Below are 13,754 nucleotides of genomic sequence, written 5' to 3'. Positions count from 1 at the left end.
TCCCCACTTTGGGAATTTTAACGTGAATTCTTGGAAATTTCGACCAATTTCCAGTTGGTCAATAATAGTCCAGGTGGTTAATTTAACGTAATTTTAACTTCAAATGTTTGTTGGGTATATCTCATCAGAAATGTTACATTAATATTAAAGATCAATATACCTAGAGCTAAAACCTCTAAGTAACTAAAATAATTTATGGTAGTGCCAAATTTCATTTAAAATGCATGAAGCAAGACCCTGACGACTAGAAAAATCGTACAAGATGCAGTTTGATTTGGTTTTGCTTCACCGGTCCATTTGCGGTACTTGGTCTAATTGGAAGTTTTAAGATTTTGAGGGTTTAGTCTCAATGGACATTTCGTGTTCGAATTGTTCGATGGGAACAAAGAGGAACGATCGATAGCATGATCAGTTAAAATTTACTACCTAGTAATAGTTTTTTGTTTGATTTGTGTAAACAAACAAGAGTGATTCGATGAATAAACCTATTTTAAAAATATTGTACGCAAAACGGTTTATGTGATGTGATCGTTAGAATAAAATATTAAAGCTACTAAAATTCTACTTCTTTCTACTACTAATTCTACTACTTAATACTGCGTCCGGCATCTGTAACTATGACAAAAAACTTAGTAATTTTGTTTAAGTACAAACCTAAAGTATACAGGGTGTCCCAGAAATAAGTGTAAGTATTTTAACTGGTAGTATAGTTCAACCCCAGAAACACGCCTATGAGGTTTTTTTCGCGAGAAAAAAACTTTGAAAATTCGAAATTTCTTGAAATTTTTTTTCGAAATAGTTTTAATTTTTAATAATTAAAAAACATAATTTCTTGATAATATGGCAACATAGGTATTAGATTAAATTTACAAGAAAGAAAATCCAGAAAAGATCCAGTGGTTCTCAAAATTTTAGCAAAAAATATATATTTTTTAAATTTTCAAAGTAAAATAACTCCGTTATTTTGTACTTGTTTGAAAAACGATAAAGAGAAAATACGTTTCTTTTATCGAGATCCACCTCAAAATATTTGCACTTGTTTATGGGACACCCTGTATATTAGGATGTATGCCAGGTAAATATACTACATACAGAAAAATACTTCTACAGGATGGCGCAAAAAAAGGTGAGTGGATTGGGATATTTTTTTTTTAAATAAAACAGAGTGGCGCCTCTCATACGCTGCGGAAGCTCCAAAGAAAACGGTAGTTTATACTGAAATAAAATTTTGGCAGCATATGTAGGTTAACTGGAAACATTTTATAAAAATATATAGAATTATACCCCAAAAAAAGTTGCACATCAAAGTTGTGTTTTTTTAACGGAACACTCTATATGTTAATTGATTTTCGGATTATAGGAAAAAAATGAGTGAGTTTTATTAAAGAAGCATATACCTTAAATCTAAGGATTTTGACATATTTCACATTTTGTGAAAATATAGAGTAAATTTTAAATTTCGGTAACAGCTACCTAAATTTTAGTTGACCTTGTATAGCCTGATATTTAATTACAGTAACCATTGTATATTAAACCAAATTGAAATTTGACCCGAAAAGTTATACAGGGTGAAACAAAATTAATATAGAACATTAGTCACTTTTAAAAGCAAGTTACTCCTTTATTTTAAATAGAACACCCAGTATATTTTTCCGGTGTTCAATGGAGAATTTATATATCTTCAAAATATTATTAAGATTGCCTACCTCTCAGACAAAGATTTTCCTAGATATTTTAATTTTTATGATTTTGCGTAAGTAGATCTTCATTATTTGAAAAAATCTAGGGGGTGGCTGTGATATACATTTTGTTAATTTAACAAAAATTAAAGATGGTAGAGTAACATACTCAACGGTAATAAAAAGATACACCGTTTATAACATATTTTAATTATTACACAATTAAAACTATAGATATAAACCTATAATTATGTTACAAAAATTAACTAGATGAAATCAAATGCTCAAAATGCTTCCTTTCCTGTTAACTGCATAAAATGATTGTCTTTTCAAAAGGATCTTTTCATTTTAAAAGGCATATGTGGAGTTTTACCTCGAAAAGCAGCTACAATAATTTCTCTCATGTTGTCGACAATAGTTGGTCGAGTTTTTTAAACACTGTCTTTAACATATCCCCATAAAAAAACCAGAATAGATAAAATCAGGAGCATTTAAGTATTCTAATAATTGGTGAATGCACACTGCATTTACCAACTAATAGAATCATATCAATTCTCTCTGAACTAGGATAAGTTTGCATTTTCGGCAAATTTCTGAGAATTTTTTACTAGTTGTTAATTTTTGTGTTATTTAAACTAGTTGTTAAAGTTGGACTACTTAGACAGCTATGTTGAAGTAACGTCAGACATATCACAGCCATCTAGATTTTAAAAAATAATAAAGATCTACTCAGATCAAATCATGTAAATGAAAATATCAAGGGAAATTTTTGTTTGGGGGGTAGGCAACCTAATAGTATTTTGAAGAGACATGAATTCTCCATTGATTATTGGAATAATATACTAGGTGTCCCATTTAAAATAAAAGAGTAACATGCTTTTAAAGGTGACCAATGTTCAATATTAATTTTGTCTCACCCTGTATAACCTTTTGGAACAAGTTTGATTTTTGACCAACCCTTCATCAAATCAAATTTCTCATGTCAAAAAACTCCCCCAGACACTAATTTTCATCTAAATATTGACGTTACTTCAGAAATTATTTGGAAATAATCGAAATAAAAATGAAACTTCTACACCCTGTATTTCTGAAACTAAGCATTTTAGGACATACATTTATACGAACTTTTTTACTTATTTTTATCTGCAGAATATGCTGCCGAAGTTTCCGGAATACAGTTCGGACCACCCTGTATATATTCTACTATATCCAGTATTGTGTTATTTATGAGAATTTCTTTTCTTTCCACTTGTTCGTTGTACATTATTTTAGTTTTTACTAAATTCATTTTGAGACCCACTTTATTGCCGGCTGTATAATGTGCTTGTAGTTATTCAGAACTCAGAACTATTGACAATTAGGACACTGTGATCAGCGAGTCTGAGATGGTTTGGTTTGATTTTCCATCTATTTTTAATCCTTTTTTGGGCCAGTCCAGTTGACGGAAGATAAATATTTTATATTCATATACTTATTTTAGATTTTTTTATTTACTTCTTTCCTTACTTCAAAAACAAATACGTCCAAAACTATCTGACGCCAAACTTTGTCTCATTATTCTATTCAGCTGTCCACTTTGTTCGTGTCGAACAATCCGAACACGGAATTTCCATCGCGATGGAACTCCCAAAATCTTAAATCGGGAAACTTTAAATAAGATCAAATACCTCGAACGCGCCACTGCGGCAAACTCAAAGGCAACTCGCATCTCGCCTCTAGTGGTAGTCGTCGTCACCTTGCACTTTGGGTAAAATTTGTCTGGACGATAAATCAGTGCGTTGCACCGGAAGTTCAGATGCATGCCGATGGCGATGAAATGAAATAGAGGATAAGCATATGCCGAGTGATTTTTAAAAATTACCTCTATAACTTTCTATTTTTTTTTTCGGTTGAAAAAAGAAGATTTGGTATATATATTATATAAAAGTTAAATGGACGTTTGTTAGTTACACGAAAACTCGAAAAGAGCTACCCCGATTTGGCTAATTTTGGTTTTGAAATATGCTACAACCATTTCCAATTATGGTGTAACCTCCCTCACATACTTTCTTTGTAGTTGGGCCCATTGTTGTCTATTGTTGGCTATGCGGGCCCAAGTTATCCCTTCTAATTTCCTAATATGGTCCCATCTCAGGTTCGGTCTTCTTTTCTTCTTCTTAGGCCGCCGCGCCGTCTCCCTTCGGAGGTTGGCGATCCAAGTGGCTATGATGGTGCGTGAAACCGCACCTCTGAAAATTTCAATTGATGTTCTTCCGAACCAACGACGCAGATCCTTAAGCCAGGAGTTTTGCCTTCTTCCCACTGGATCTTGCCCTCAATTTTGCCTTCGATGACCAATCTGAGCACCTCGTATCGATCACCCCTCATGATGTGACCCACGTACTTTAACTTCCTTTCCTTCACTGTTGATAGGAGCTCTTTATCTTTGCCATCCTCCTCAGCACCCCCTCACTTGTCACTCTATCCATCCAGGATATACGCAGCATACAACGATACAAGTACATCTCAAAAGCGTCAATGCGATATTCCAATGTCTGATTGAGTGTCCAACTCTCAAGGCCGTAGAGAAATACTGGAAAGATGTAGCAACGCAGCATACGTATGCGCAGTTCGAGGCTTAGATATCGGCTGGAGAAGAGGGTTTTCATGGAAGCAAAAGTACGTCTGGCCTGTTCGATCTTAGCTAAAATTTCAGTTTTGGGGTCGCAGGCGTCGTTAACGAGGGCTCCTAAATACTTTATGGACGATACTTGTTCTACTACCTTGTTGTTAATTCTTAGGACAGTCTTTCCCGGTGTTTTGGAAAATACAACAAGTTTAGTTTTGTTAACATTGATGTGTAATCCGTACTGCATGCTATGTTCAACGATGTAGTCCATCACGTTCTGAAGGTGTAGAATGTTGCCAGCCAGTACGACCGTATCATTTGCGAAGCGAATATTGTTCATCAGGGTACCATTGATTTTGATACCATCCTCAACGCTCTCTAGTGCCTCACGGAATACCGCCTCGGAGTAGATGTTGAAAAGGAGTGGGGATAATACACACCCACAGTGTGGTTCTAGTATAACTGGGTGATAATGCGTAGATCCCCCTCATCCACCCCGGTGGTTCTAAGGATCTCGGCAAGTTTTTGATGCGACACACAGTCCTTTCTATAAAAGGCCTTTCTATAATCTATAAAGCAGGCATATATATCGACGTTCATGTCTCTGCATCGCTGTGCAATAACGTTTAGTGTAAAAAGAGCCTCGCGCGTGCCAACTCCATTCCTAAATCCAAACTGTGTATCGCCAACCTGTCCTTCGCATTTGTTGTATATACGGGTATGAATTATGCGGAGGAATACTTTGAGGACATGCGACATCAGGCTGATTAACCGGTGGTCATCACATTGAGAAGCGTTTTTTAGGTAATGGGATAAAAGTGGAGCCAATCAGTGGGTATCTTTCCGGCCTTGTATATCGAATTAAACAATTCTGTAAGAATCTTAAGGCCCCTGTCATCTGCATCGGCGATTAGCTTTAGGGTTTCCGCGTGGATCTGGTCCGGTCCTACTGCCTTGTTTTTCTTCTGAAGCTCTATAGCACTTTGACTTCTTCCTTTGTAATATCAGGACTAGAATCATTGAGATTACTAGCTATGGGTGTTTGATCGGGCTGTGTATCTGCGTAGAGAAACTCAACATACTCCTTCCACCGATCGAGCTTTTCCTCGACGCCCACCAACATTTTATTGTTAGCATCTCTCAGAATACCTCGACACTGTTTACGTCCTGTGTTTGTAAATTCTTTGATATTTTTGTGGAGGTTAAACAAATCATGTTTCTTTTGCAAGGTCTCCATTTCACTGCACTTGTCTGCTAGCCAACGCTCCTTTGCTTTTCGACATTCAGTTCGCACAGGCCTGTTCCGCTCCTTGTACCGTCTAGTGTCTCTGGTCTTCTGCTTTCTTCTCTCATCCATAAGTTGAAGTATTTCATCAGTCATTCCTGTTGCTTCTTATAGGTGCGTACATATCATATGTCTATATCTTGCGTGTCTCTAACAGCATTCTTTAAAGAGTTCCATCAAGATTCTAGGTCATTATAAGTCACAGTTGTTTGTAATCTTACCTCGAGGTTTACAGTTGCTTGAGCTCGTACCTCAAGACTGGCGAGTTTTTTGATATCTATAGGTTTAGGCTTGTCTGATCTTCTAACTCTAACAAAGTGGCGAAGCTGTATTTTTATTACAACAGGGTTGTGATCACTATTCACGTCAGCAACAGGATATGTTGTTGCTGTTTTTACATACTTCATCAAATTACTTTTTATGAGGACAAAATCTATTTGGTTCCTGACTGCGATCTGCCTGTGACTTCCACGTGTACAAACGTCGGGGATGTTGTTTAAAGAAAGTATTGGCAACAGAGAGCTGGTGTTCAGTACAAAATTGTATCAAACGATCTCCTCTGGCGTTACGTACTCCAAGTCCATATTGACCGGAAATTTCACACCATCAACACCTTTTCCTATCTTAGCATTAAAGTCGCCTAGAACAATTGTTATTTCTCCTTGCTTTATCAGTTTTATTGCATCCTCCAAAGTAGAGTAGAATTCCTCCAAAACATCATCTGACTTGTCACTAGTGGGAGCATGTATTACATTCATAATTCTATGTGTAGTGAGAATTCTCAGAAACATCACACGATCTCCGAAAGGAACAAAATCTATGACAGACTTCTCCAATTCAGATGAAAGGAGAACAGCCACTCCGTACTGGTGGTTTTGATCGTTTCCTCCCGAATAATATAAGACGCCATTCTTAGTTCTGTAAGTCCCTGTACCTGGCCATCTAACTTCGCTTAACGCAAGGATCTTGATCTTCAATCTATGCATTTCAGAATCTCCATTGGCGATTTTTCCAGCCACATATAAACTACGGACATTCCACGTAGCAATTTTCGTATCATTTTTATACATTTTAAATTTGGTAATGTTTGAATACGGGGGGATTCTTCGCACCCTCTCCCCATCTAAGGGGTGCCCCGGACTGAGGGCCATTTCTAAGTTTACTTTAGCCATGTTGAACAGTGGAATAAGTAATGAGGTGGGAATTCCATTTCCCTTCATCACCGCAGTGTGGAAACCTTTAGGACTGTTACAGCTATGCTTTCCACATCCATTGTAGCGCTCTGTATGAATCCCATCTTCTGCACCGCCACATGGTATTTTTGCCGCTGCTGCCCGACAACAATTTATCGCCATATCTGGCTACCCTCACTTGGTTTAGCCTGCGGACCAACGCAGTTTACCGGGGTGTGGCACTTTGAGCCAACAAGTGAGAGCTGAAGACCCAGTGGAGACCAGTGCGTTAAGACCACCCTCGTATAACGTCCAGGTGTGGCCGTTTCGGTCTTCTTTTAAGTCTCTTAATTCTTCGTGGGTACCATGCTGTAATTTTTGTGGTCCATCTGTTATCCATTCTATTAGCCAGGTGTCCTACCCATTGCCATTTGAGGGATTTGACGACTCTGTGGATGACATCTATTACCTGGGTCTTTTGTCGTATCCACTCTATTCTTTTTTTTTCACTTTAGGTCTTTTAACATATTTCATTCCATTGAACGTTGAGTGACCTGCAGCTTCCTTATGATGTCCGTTTTAAGTGACCAGGTTTCGTATGCATAGCTTATTTTACATTGGTGAAATGTTTTCTTCTTTAGATAGAATCTAGATTTGAATATGATTGAGTTTCTTCCATAAGTACTTCATGCTTAATTCTTCTGTTGATTTTTGGTACAGATCCGATGGTGTATATTAGTTACCCCAAATATATATTCTTCTACTATTTCCAATGTTGTTATTTATTAGTTAAGCAAAAACCAATTACATTACTTTAGTTTTTGCTAAATTCATTTTGAGACCCACTTTATTGCTGGCTATATTTAGTTCATTAATTAGTTCTTGTTCTTGGACTATTGGCAATTAGGACCTGATTATGTTATCAGCGAATCTTAGAAGGTTAAGATATTTTCCATCTATTTTTAATGCTTTGTTGGTCCAGTCCAAGAGTTTTAAGAAAATAGGTTTAATGATCTAATTTTTTCATGACTTTTCTGGCCGGGTTAAATGATGCCTATATCGTATTTTTAATCATAACTCAATTTTTTTTATGGAACCAGCGTAGATCATTGGCAAATTTGAAAAAAAAGCATTTTTTACGAATAGTTAGGTAAAACAAACTTACTATTTCGAGAACTATAACACTCTAGATCGAAATTTAAAATATTTTTTTAAGTGAGATGTTGACATGTGGGATGCCATTCTAGTCAGAATATAATTTTCTATCGAATAAAGTAAAAAAATATCCTGGGACCCAAGAAAAGTTTTAGTCATTTCCTGTGAAACTAAAAGTAAACAGTAAAGTAAAGATTTCAGTTAACGTCTCCTTTTTGCTGCCAGGGCCAGGGGCCGGATACCGGAATTTATTTTAGGGGGGGTCCAAAAAACAGTAACGTAAAATATGCTTTTTAGGGTGCAATTTTTAACCCAAAAGGCTAATATTTGACCAAATTTACAAATTTTAGGGGAGGCCCGGGCCCCATGGCCCCCCTCTGTATCCACCACATGCCATGGCTGATCTGGACTGCCTACTTTGTTTACGCGAAATCCGAACCGCGGTTCTCGGCCATATCATGATCAGTGGCCTACCGACTTAGGAAGTGTCTAAATTAACTCTTACTCACGAGATATCCGATCTCATCCGGTCTCGAACCGGCGTGAATGAGCAGTGTGTATCAATAGATTTTACACTTTTCCCTTGGACAACAGCAAAATACAGAGTTTCGAACCGGTCACCCGTCCATCCACCAATATCGCCTTACGTCGCTTAACTTCGGTGTTCTAATGGGAACCGGTGTTTCAACGTAGCTAGGCCGTTGCCTGAAACTAAAAGTGACAGAAAATAATTGAATACATCTATCAATCTTGATTTATATCATATACTATTATACAAAATGTCGTTTTTTTTTGTTGACAAAGATAAAAAGTTATGAAGATAAGTCACTTTTGAGAAAAACACTCGGTAAGTATAATCTGTTTATATTGTGTAAAATTAACAAAGATGTATTATCTTCTATTATTATCTAGTAACAAAATATTAAAAAAAAAACAGACACAAGACAAAGCTAATTAACTTGGAACCTATACACGTACGAATAGAATAAATATGCATTGTACAGTTGTAGATATACTTTAAGCTTAATTTAATAGAATATAACGAACAATACGCTAAGTGGCTTGTGAATATGGTCATAAAAGCCACATACACTGCCTTTGTTCATTTGAAATCTAAATATTCTAAACGGCAGACTGTTAGATAATATGTAACTAATGAAATGTAAAGTGACAACAGTCATTATAATGTAACCAACACATTATAATTTGTTTGATGTAGATTAAATAAAATAGTAAATATTCAGATATGAGAGACGTTAGGTATATATTATTTTTTGAATTTCAGATTTTGTACAGGGTGGCGCCTCTCATACGACTCGGAGGCTGTTAGTATAGTTTAGCCTTGATCATCTGCTGATGATGCTAACATGGTTAGCGAAACGCGCGTCCAGTGTAAAAGTAAAAGTGTTTTGGTGTATTGTGGTGATTTAGTGTTTTATTTTACGATGTCTCGTATGACAATAATGAGGATACAACTATTAAAACTCTCCATAAAGAAAACGTATTTTATTTGTTTCATGAATATCTTGACTCCATTTTTTCGTGTTTCAAAAAATAAACCTCTTTAGGTGTAAATTTTCTATGAACATGTATCTTTACCAACGTAACTGTCTTGAAATGGGTAAGAAACAAGTGAAACAAAGCAAAGCACCGCTGGTTCAATATGAACACCACAACGTTGAATGATGTGAACGTGCACTAAGCCTGTTATTTTTGTCGGTGTTTTCAGAAACTGGGTCTTCGAGACGCGACTATATACAGAGTGGTCCGAACTGTATTCCGGAAACTTCGACAGCATATTCTACAGATAAAAATAATTAAAAAATTCGTATAAATGTATGTCCTAAAATTCTTAGTTTCGGAGATACAGGGTGTAGAAATTTCATTTTTTCTGAAGTAACGTCAATATTTAGATGAAAATTGGTGGATGGGTGTTTTTCGGTGTTTTTTGACATGAGAAATTTGATTTTGATGTCAATATGACTACCATTTGTAGGTGGCGCCACCTACATGTGTTTTAACTGTTTTGAAGAGTAATAACTTTTCGTCGGTACCTGTATAAAACTACCGAGTAAAAAAATATACATTTACGACACTTTTTTTACATAAAAAAGGTCTCTTGGTAAAAATCGCTACGAGTAATGGTTCTCGAGATATTTGGAATCGAAATTATCAATACCTTTCATCATTGACATAAATTAAACATGTTGACTAAATGGTTATTAGACTGAAATCATAAATTTGAAATCTTCTTGTGTCAAAAGTTCAAAAGAAACTGTTTAATCATCATTTTTTCAAAGAGATAAAACACAATAACACCGCCACTGGATTTTTCAATAGTAGTGACTGTTTCTACTATTCCTAGAGAGGGGCATAAAGTTGGGGGTAATGGCGACAAGACGTGCGAGAATCTCGACCAATCAGACTGGTTGAATCCGGGATGCCATGATGAATTTTGTCAGCGTTGCCAGCTTACCCTAAGCGGACGTTATCTTAAGGAAATACTTTACCTTTTATAATAGGCAGAATGAACGAAATCAGTTAATTAGATAAATATACATTATTACAATAAGAACTACGTCAACATATTAGCATATATATAATTATGTATGCTGAAATGAACTAAAATATATCCAATTTATAGGTAATATCGAGCAACTTTGCTTTTCTATAATTAAACGTGACAACATCGACTTTTTTTGCCCTAATTCCTTCCGCTGTTTTAGATTCGTTTATCAGATATTAAGCATTTTAGGACATACATTTATACGAACTTTTTTACTTATTTTAATCTGTAGAATATGTATACGGGCCTTAAATTTACAAAAATCACCCTTTTTAGACATAAAATTTCAGACATAAATAATCTTTATGTCCTTTAATTTGAATAGTTAAGGGGGTCTAGATGTTTCCCACCAATATAAAATTTATCACAAATGACATTTTTTGTATATGATCCAAGTGTATTTTGTGTTTTTAAGTATGTTCGTATAAAATAAATATTTAAAACAGAGCGACCTTTATTTTGTAGAATTTTTTTATACAGGGTGTCCCAGAAATAAGTGCAAAAAGTATTTTAAGGGGTGGTAGATCTCGATAAAAGAAACATATTTTCTCTTTATCGTTTTTCAAATAAGTCCAAAATAACGGAGTTATTTTACTTTGAAAATTTAAAAAAAATGATTTTTTGCTAAAAATTTTGAGAACCACTGGATCTTTTCTGGATTTTCTTTCTTGTATATATAATATAATACCTATGTTGCCATATTATCAAGAAATTATGTTTTTTAACTATAAACTAAAAGAAATTCCAAAAAATTTCGAATTTTCAAATTTTTTTTTCGCGAAAAAAAACTTATAGGCGTGTTTCTGGGGTTGAAATGTACTACCAGTTAAAATACTTGCACTTATTTCTGGGATACCCTGTATAGTAGCGAAAAAAACACAGAATTTTTTTCAAGAAATTAACCCCACCCAAAAAAGTCCTTCTTGTTATATTTAAACTACAAAAAACTCTTAAAAAGCTGTTCTAATATCACAATTTTAACGTTCCGATTTAAAAACGACTTTTTATTTCTCATAACCCAATATTGACGCAACTGTAAAAAATCCTTTAAGTAAATACCTCTAAGGACTGTGAGACAGCCTTCCATTTATAGCATATTTACTTAAGCCCAAATGGGCCGAGTAAATAGATGCCGTTGACACTGGAGCTTTATTGTCGTTAAGCCCGTACGCGAATACAACTCCTCGTATACACCGTCTGCCACTAACGGAACGGCTGTATTAATATAAATTAAACAAGATAGATTTTCTTAATTTCGTAATAAACAGAAATCTGCTTCGGTGTTGTTTGAAAAGAGATAAACGTTACTTGTATACAGAGTTATTCGTGTCATTCACAGTACACCCATGTATTAGAATGAAACCGAGGTCGCAATTCCACTGTGATCTCTTTCATTCCTTCTTCTGATCTCTAGGTTAGAGTTGGACTAAACCGTGAGATCTTATTAACAGGTATACCTATGATCGTGATTTAATACCGTGAATGTTAATTTTAAGGGTAGAGTTGAGTGAACTAAATAAATTTTATGCTTTTTTAACATTGATTGAGACTGCGAAGATTTCTCACAGATATGAACTTAAACTTCGGCCTTAGATACAGAATGGTGAAGTGCTATGTCTGGTCCGTTTTGTTATATGGTGTGGAAGCATGGACACTGAAGGTAGCAACAATAAACCGAATTGAAGCCTTCGAATTGTGGACCCTACGACGAATGCTAAGAGTGCCCTGGATCGACCGTGTGAGGAATGAAGACATTCTCAGAAGATCTGGTCTAGAAGAACTAGTCAATGTGAACTCTTCGAAATGTTGTTGTTATGGAGGCTTTTACACACATTAAGAAACTTGTTTGGCTGATAAATATTCGTCATTGGACAGGCATACAGGACTTCCAAGTCGCGGCAGTTAATAGAACCAAGATGTGGAAGAAAAAGATGAACGCCTACGCAGGAATCTGCACGGCACTTTAAGGAGAAGAAGAACACTTTATAACAACAAAAAATATTACGTTGATTAAAATTCTATGAATAACAATCTATCAAAGAATGAAAACGAGATTATATTTACCATAGAAACGCGTTTTGATTTTTAGGACTTGGAAAAATTCAATCATATTTTAAAGTTTTTTTTAATTTTCTCTAAACTGGTATGGGCAACGGCTCAGCTACGTCGTAACACCGGTTCCCATTAGAACACCGAAGTTAAGCGACGTAAGGCGATACTAGTGGATTGACGGGTAACCGGTTCGAAACTCTGTATTGTGCTGTTGTCCAATAAAGACAAAAGTGTAAAATCTATTGACACACAACTGCTCATTCAGGCCGGTTCGAGGCCGGATGAGATCGAATATCTCGTGAGTAAGAGTCGATTTAGACACTTGCCAAGTCGGTAGGCCATTGACCATGATATGGCCGAGGACCGCAGTTCGGAGTCCGAGTAAACAAAATAGGCCCCGTCCAGATTAGCCCTGGCAGCAAAAAGGAGACGTTAACTTGAAATCTTTACTTTTCTATAATGGTATGGAAATTTTGAAAAGTATAATCGGGATTAACCATTTTAGAACAGGCAATTTTTTTTTATCAAGAATGCATTTTCTCAAAATGTCAATAATAAAAAAGTGTTTCCTCTTGTAAAGGCAATCCGGGGACAGACTGTATATATTTTATTAAAATCTCAAAAATATATGTTTCAAGAATTCTTAGTTTGTATTTATTTTTTTTTATTATTTTTTTTCTTTTTACTGAAAGAGATGGAATAAAATAAATTCTAATTTATTATTGTCAATCTTTATTTTCTACCAGATGGCGTAATTACATTTTTGATCAGATGTTTAGTTTTTTCGTAACCATCATCACATATCATTAATTTTATTTTCTTCCGAAACGCCAGTTAAATGTAAGGAGAGGTGTGTCGTTGGATTTAGAATTGAAATTAGAGTAGGGGTAGAAGGCCGATTCTGCATCAGGAGGAGGAGGAGCAGAGGAGGAGGAGGAGGCGTAAATCAGCTAAGAACAGTTAAAATACGCTAATAAACAAGAATAAACAGGTTTGAACCGCTTCGAACAGCTTTAAAACAGAAATAAACGGGTCTGAACAAAAAATTAACAGGTCTGTTGTTTTAAGCTAAAAAGCCGTTCAAAGCAGTTCAAAAGCGGTTCAAAGCGGTTCAAACCTGTTTATTCTTGTTTATTAGCGTATTTTAACTGTTCTTAGCTAATTTACGCCTCCTCCTCTTCCTCTGCTCCTCCTCCTCCTGATGCAGAATCGGCCTTCTACCCCTACTGGCCTCTGT

Source organism: Sitophilus oryzae, unplaced genomic scaffold (genome assembly GCF_002938485.1).
Source record: "Sitophilus oryzae breed Bouriz unplaced genomic scaffold, Soryzae_2.0 scaffold_1620_pilon_pilon, whole genome shotgun sequence".
NCBI lineage: Eukaryota > Metazoa > Arthropoda > Insecta > Coleoptera > Curculionidae > Sitophilus > Sitophilus oryzae.
Note: the sequence above shows the minus strand (reverse complement) of the source record.